Here is a 7,630-nt window from a genome sequence, read left to right on the forward strand (position 1 = left end):
ATTGGTTGGTTTGAGGGTTTGGGGTCCTCCCAGAACAAGGCATCTGGGTCCTAAATACAGTGCCAACACAATTCCCTCAGCCTCTCCTCATAAGTTATGTGCTTCAGGCCCCTACCCATTTTGCTGCCCTCTACTGGACTCCCTCCAATTTGCCCACATCCTTTCTGTACTGGGGGGCCCAAAACTGGACAGAGTACTCCAGATGTGGCTTTGTCAGTGCTGAATAGAAGGGAATAATCACTTCCCTCAATCTTTTGGTGACACTCCTACTAATACAGCCCAGTATGCCATTAGCCTTATTGGCAACAAGGGTACACTGTTGGCTCATATCCAACTTATTGTCCACTGTAACCCCCAGATCCTTTTCTGCAGAGCTGCTGCTAAGGCAGTTGGTCCTCAGCTTGTACTAGTGTGTGGGATTGTTTCGTCCTAGGTGCAGGACTTTGTACTTCTCCTTATTGAAATACATGAGATTTCTTTTGATCCAATTCTCCAATTTGTCTAGGTTTCTCAAAATCTTAGCCCTACCCCCCAGGATAGCTACATCACCCAGCTTTGTTTCATTCACAAACATGCTGAGGGTGCATTCCACCTTTTTTCTAGATCATTGATGAAAATATTGAACAAAACTGGCCCCAGGACTTGGGTACTCCACCTGCCAACTGGACATAAAGCCATTGATTACTACCCTTTAAGTCTGATGATCATCCAGGTTTCTATCCACCTTACAGTCCATTCATCCAACCCATACTTCAGGGGTGGGCAAAACAGCCTGCAGGACAGAGCTGGCCTACCACCTGATTGGATCCAGCCTGTGAGGGGGTGCTTGCCAATTGACTGGATTCATCTGTGGCTGCCTCCATTTTACTCTGTGTGGGGTCAATCCCCACTTGCTTCCACCCAGAGCAGCCTGCGCTATGCTCTTGACCACACCCACTGGCCCCAGCTGCAGCCATTGAATGGAAGGTGGCTGACTGGATGGAAGGCAGCGAGGAGCTGGAGCTGAATCCCTGCCTGCTGGGGCAGGAGCCACCCAAATGCAGCTTCCCCTCCAGCCTGGAGTGTCACAGCAGGGGCAGAAGGAGGAGGAGCCTCTGAAGATGCTGGGAGCTGAGCAGTATCCACACAGCCTGATTCAGGGTGCCACAGGGCAACTGTGAGCCATATGAGGAAGGTGTGGTATGCATCCATACCTGCATCTTCATTTTCACTGCCCATGAGAGCTCTGCTGCACATGCCCCTGCTCCTCCCCTTCCCCCACCCCTGGCTGGCTCCTGAGGCCTAGTGTGCAGGCTGCCTTCACACACAGGTGCACAACCCCCCCGCCCCCCCCCCCCCCACACATAACCCATGCCCCACCAACCACCCTCAGGCACAATATACAAGAGTAAGATTTGATTTAGGTTGTGTAGGTTGTAGTTGTGTTGGTCTAAGGATGTAGGCAGACAAGGTTCTTTGCGTGAATCTGATATCTTTTATTAGACCAACTTAAATAGTTGGGAACATTTTTTTTAGAAAGCTTTCAGGTTTAAACACCCTTCGTCAGGCTGAGGAAGTTTCTGCAGTTGGTGTTTGTTCTTCCTGGGTGAAATGCATAGTAAAGAAGCCAAAGGCTGGGCTGGTATGCATGCAAGACAGGCAGTCAGGGAAGATGTAAATTGAGGAGTCAGTGGGTAAGAGACAGACTGGTTGGTGGGGGGAGAAGGGGGATGAATGTAGCAGTTAAATAGTGAAGAGGGACCTGGGGAGTCAGATGTCAAGCAGGTTATAACGTGTCATAAATCCAGTGTCTGTATTTAGTTCATGATTTTTTGTATCCAGAAGGTTGATGAAGTGAAGCTCATAGGCTCGTCTCTGAGAAGTGTTTTGTAAGTTTCCTTTGAGGATTAGAACTGAGAGATTGGTGAGAGAGTGGTTTTCTTGTGAGAAATGTGCCCCCACAGGTAATTGGGTATTCCTGTCTTTGATAGATTTCCAGTGTGCGTTCATTCTGCTGCGCAGTTGTTGTTTGGGCTCTCCTGTGTATTTTCCATCAGGGCATTTGGTGCATTGGATGAGATGTATTACATTTCTGGAGGTGCAGCTGTAAGATGCAGGGATGCTGATGGCTCTGTTGTGGGGTGTAGTAATTGTGGGGGTGGTGGAGATGTGTTGGAAGGTTTTGTATTGTTTGTCACAGCCTGGTCTGTATCCATTCGGTTTGTTCTGGGCCTGAGGAAAATTGCTTCTGGTGATCAAGTTAGTGAGGTTCGGTGCTTGTTTGAAGGCTAGGATGGGTGGTTCTGGGAAAATCTCTTTATGAATAGGGTCTCTTTCTAATATGGGTTGCAATGGTTTTAGGATTTTCTGTATGGGTTTGAGGTAAGGGTGATATGTCATAACCAGCAGTGTATGATTTATGAGGGGTTTTCTTCGGTACTGTAGCAATTCTTCATGTGGTATCCAGGTGGTTCCTTCAAATATGTGCTCTGTCTCTCTGAAGGACTGTCCTTGTTGGATGAAAGCCTTTTTAAGATTGGTGAGGTGGCAATCATCATTATTTGGACTGAAAACCTGCAGTCTCTGATTGAGTTCCATCAGAAATTCAACAATCATCATCCCTCTACCAGACTCTCTTAAATTCCCTTCCCATAGTCACCAAACACCCTAGGTATCCCAAGTACCTCAAGCACACACATACACACCACACCACCCAAGTTAGGAACTCGCCTGTGTGTCTGTGTAGGTCAGTAGTGTGTGTGTGAACTGGCAAATATATATACATATACAGTAAAAGCTCTGTTATCTGGCATCCCCTGGGAATGGGGGATGCTGGATGACAAAATATGCTGGTTAATTGAGTAGCCTGAACAGGCGTCCTTGTCTGTTCAGGCCGCCGCTTCCCCACTGCTTCTCCCACTGCATCCAGGTTGTCACTACCCCTCCCATGGCCTCTCCAACCCTCCTGCAGGCCCTGCAGGCCCCATGGGACAGGGAAGCAGGCCCCGCACATCCTGTTCTGACCCCAAGCCATGGGAGCTAGACAGCCCAGGCTGCTTTGCCCCAGGTCATGGGGGCTTGGAGAAGCTGGAAATGCCACAGTGGGCACTTCTGGTTCCACTTTACCTTACAAGCTGGCATGCCTGTTAACAGGGCATGCTGGCTTGGAAGGTGCTGGTAACCAAAGCTTTTACTGTATACGTATGTATCATTGTGTGCATGATATACAAGTTAGTGATCCGTATATGTGTATTGGGTGTGTGGGTATTGACAACTGATTTGTCTAATTTTTGGTGTGTATAGTGTGTATGTGCTTGAATTGGTGATAGGCGTGCATGTGCCTAGATTGGTAATCTTGGGTGTGTATGTGCTTAGTGTGTGTATGTGCAACCAGGGACTGCACTGAGGATGACTAGTCTGTAGTTCCCTGGATCTTCCTTCTACCATTTCTTAAAGATGGGTGCTATATTTGGCCTTTTGTTGTTATGCTGGACCTCTCTTGATCACTACAAGTTTTCAAAGATAATGGCCAGAAGCTCTGCAAACACATCAGTCAAATCCCTTAGCACTCTCGAGTGCATCGCGTCCAGCCCCATGGACTTGTATGGATCCAGCTTTCCTAAATCTAACCTGTTCTTTCACCACTGGGAGCTGCTCACCTTCTCCCCAAAGTCTAATCCCAACAGTTAAACTTCTTGCTGCAACTATAGCTTCACTACAGCTTAAATACCCATAAAGGTACTTGAATATTCAGATCTCTAGTTATAAGCATCATCTCCTAGTTTAAAAACAGTTCAACTAGTTCAAGGACACTGAACAATACATTCAGCTACCATTCATTCCAGAAACCTCCGTTGAAAATCTTTCTGCATGTGTGCTATTTATGTGTGGCTGTGTATAAAGCAACAGTGCACAAAATAGATATTGCAAGGTACTTTTTTCTTTATAGAATGTATGCTTCCTAGCAACAGCTTAGAGTGACTATTATGCATCTATGGTTGTGGCCTTGAAGAGTTAAACTTGATGGAGAGTAGAGTACCTCAGATAGTTTTTTAAGTAGCCTTTCTACTGAAATGGGTTATAACAGGTCCATCTGACTTTGCCTGGCCTTGTTTATTACCATGACAGGACAAATTTTATATAGAAAAATAATAATTCTGTGAAAGATCACAAGTTCCTTATTCAGTTTTATTTAGGCAAATTATCTCAGAGCTTCTCTGGGTTACTTAAGGATTTTCACTGTTTCAGTCAATCTCCTATTGTCTATACAAGATAAGAACTCTTCATACCGTAGTCTGGTTATTGTACATAGCTATGCAAGGACCTTGTGGAATGTGTGGTAACAATGAACAGCACTGGAAATGCAGAATGGATGTTGCTTGTTTCTCTAGCTGTCTTTGTACAAAGTGCAGATCTATGCTTTAAATTACATTTAGAACCATGATTTTCAAGTGACTAGAGAGTCTCCATGTCTTTCAGTATTTTGGGTACCCATCTTGAAATAGCTTTAAAGTCTTCAATTTTTAGAGAATGAGTGGTCAAGTCTTTTGGTAAATACAGCTCCTTTAAGGTATCTAAAGATGGGCATACAAAAACTGTATCACTCAGGATCTCTAGCCACCTTTAAAATCTTGGCTTTAGACCAGAACAATTAAGCTAATAGGGTCTATGCCTGGCAACGTATCTATCTACAAATTCATATAACTTATTTAGCTAAATATTTCTGTGTGAGTAGTTAAATGTTTAATCATAAAATTATAGGGTGTATCTACATGTGCTGAGTTGACTAGTTAGCTCCGCAGTAAGGAGCCACCATCTACATATGCGCTGGTATTAGGGTGCAATAAATTAATTACACTGCCATAAGATAATACTGTTGGGGGAAGTATTATCTTATGGTGGAGTACTTAACTCCACCAAAACGTATATGTAAATGGTGACAGGGGCTGGCTGGAACACAATGTATGGGAGCTGCCTGCTGCATGGTTTTGCATTTTAGCACTCTTGTGCCCCAGGCAGCCCCTCTGCTGTCCAGCACCACCACCCAGAGCCTGGAGCTTACCCCTTGCAAACCTCCCATCCCAGGACTGCTTCACCCTGACTCAAACTGCTGCTGTCCCAGGTGCATGCACAGATGCTGTGCCCGGGAACAGTATACTCCAGTGCAAATTGTGCTGGAGTTTATTTCTTTGCATTTATTGCATGTGTAGATGCACCTCCAGAGGTTATTTAGTCCAATCCCTTGGTTGAGGAAGGCTCATCCCTATCTAAAACATCATATACAATCCATAATCTAAATGGTACATAAGACTACTGGCAACCCTGATACAACACAGACCTAACACTGTAATCTACCACATGTAAAGCAGGGGGAGGGGGGTGGGGAGCAGTGCAACCAATGTCCCACCTCTATTAAATGTTGTCAACATATACTCGTTATACCAGGTAGAGGGCCATAGCCCCCACTACAGAAGAAGGCAAAGCCTCCCACAATCCATACCAGTCTGACCATGGGGTAAAATTCCTTCCTGACCCCAAAAAGGATAATCGGTCTGATCCTGAGTGGAGGGGCAAGACCTTCTAGTCAGGGCCTCCCAGTAGGAGCACTGACATAATCAGTCGAAGTCTCCAACCCTTGCAGTAGCCAATACCCAATGCCTCTGAGGAAGTCTTAAAAACACCCTGACACATAGCAGAAAGGGGGGGGAGGAGGGGCGCAGAGGCAAACAGAAAAGCCAAGAAGCAAGGGTAGAACATGAGAATAACTATGCCTAGTAGAATGTAGACATAGCTATGTCTAGATCATCCCTGACCAATGGCTGTCCAACCTCAACTTTTTCTTGAACAGCCCCAGTGATGGAGACTCCACAACTTCCTAGGCAGCCTTATCCACTGCTTCACTAGTCTAACGGCGAAAAAGTTTTTCTGGATATCCAATCTAAATTTACTTTGCTGCAACTTCAAGCCATTGGTGTGCACCCTCCTCTCTTCATCAAGAGAGGAAAGGTGCTTTTTATGGCAGCCTAGCTGTTTCAGTCTTGCCTCATACTTGTTTTCCAAGACCTTTATCATTTTGGTTGCCTGCCTTTGTACCCTCTCTAACTTCTCCATGTCCTTTTTAAAATAAGGATCCCAGAACTACAGTCCTCCAGATGAAGACTAACCAGTGCTGAGTAGAGAGGCATTATCACCTCCTGCATCTTGGACCTAATGCTTCTATTGCTGCAGGCCAAAACTGCATTCACCTTTTGTGAAGATGTATTACACTGAATTTTTTTCAACAACAATGGGAGAATGACAGAAGCATGTGGGGTGCCCTCAAGGCCACCATCGTCAGCACGTGTGAAGGGGCACTTGAATTCTCTACAAGGAAACATCAAGACTGGTTTGATGAGAATGACCGGGAGAGCCAATAGTTGATTGATTGCAAGCACAAGGCCTTTTGTGCTTGGTAAAATGACACCTACTCCAAGCAAAAGAAATTGAATCTCCAGCAAGCCAAGGCAGAGGTCCAAAGACAGATATGTGATATGAAAAACAAATGGTGGGAGGACAAGGCTAAGGAGATTCAACATCTGTTGACATCCATGATATGTGTGGTGTCTTCAGTGCCACAAAAACCATCTACGGTCTGAGTACTTGGGGACCAACACCCTTGAGACCTAAGGATCTGGAAATCCTAGTGACCTGAGGGATGCCATGCTAAAGGAGACAAGTCTGACTGTGGAAACTAAAGAGGAATTACCTTGCTGCCTACCACAGGAAAGATCATTGTGAGAACATTCTGAACTGTGTCCTTCCACTTGCTGAAGAGCTTCTCCCAAAATCTCATTGTGGGTTTTAGGGCATCAAGAGGCACAACTGACATGATCTTCACAACTTGCCAGCTGCACGAGAAATGTTGGGAACAACATAAGCCTCTCTACATGGCTTTATTTGACCTCACAAAAGCTTTTGATTCTGTCAGCCAAGAAGCATTGTGCATTCCTTCAATACCCTTGATGAAGTTCATTTAGTCCTGCTGACTTAAATTCATTGAAACCTTTCAAGAGTGCTCTGATTCTCTCTTTTGCTTCCTTCCTTCTCCAGATAATCCTTAATAGGTTTGTGGCTGTAGCTTATTTTTTTTGTGAATACCGAGACAAAAGTAACTGTTGAATAGATCCTTTACATTTTCTGTTAAGAGTTCCCCCTGGCTCATTAACAGAGCTTTCTTGGTCCTTCTTTTTTGGTCAGCATACTTATAGAGCCTCTTCTGGTTGTTCTTAGCCTCCTTTGCCAGGAGCCAAATTCTGAGGCCCTTTCCTAATTTTTACTTCACTTCCCATTGAAATGAATACTGCGAACATTTTAAATAATATCTTATTCAGTACAGACAAAATATTTTCAGGAAGTCTTTCTTGGAAACAGTAATTCAGCTCTGGGAGGTCAGGTTTACACCAAGTATCTGCAAAAACAGACTGTAAAACAATCCTAAATCCCAGACAGCAAAACTACAAGACACTGTACACACATATAAAAGAATATGCCAGGCACATTCTGAAGAAATACAATAGGAATCTAAGTGCGCTCTGAGGCTGACAGCTAATCTGAAAAACACATGACAGTATCAGTGACCTTTTGGCTTTCATTCAGTCAGATATAAAGTATG

The 7,630-nt window shown here is 44.7% G+C and overlaps 1 pseudogene; it reads right to left on the minus strand.

The window, feature by feature from the left end:
* Window positions 1-1,840: 1,840 nt before the first annotated feature.
* LOC149872787 (uncharacterized) lies at window positions 1,841-6,811 on the minus strand (annotated as a pseudogene).
* Window positions 6,812-7,630: the final 819 nt, after the last annotated feature.

The sequence above is a fragment of the Crocodylus siamensis genome, chromosome 1, assembly GCF_052110815.1.
Source record: "Crocodylus siamensis isolate JL-2025a chromosome 1, ASM5211081v1, whole genome shotgun sequence".
NCBI lineage: Eukaryota > Metazoa > Chordata > Crocodylia > Crocodylidae > Crocodylus > Crocodylus siamensis.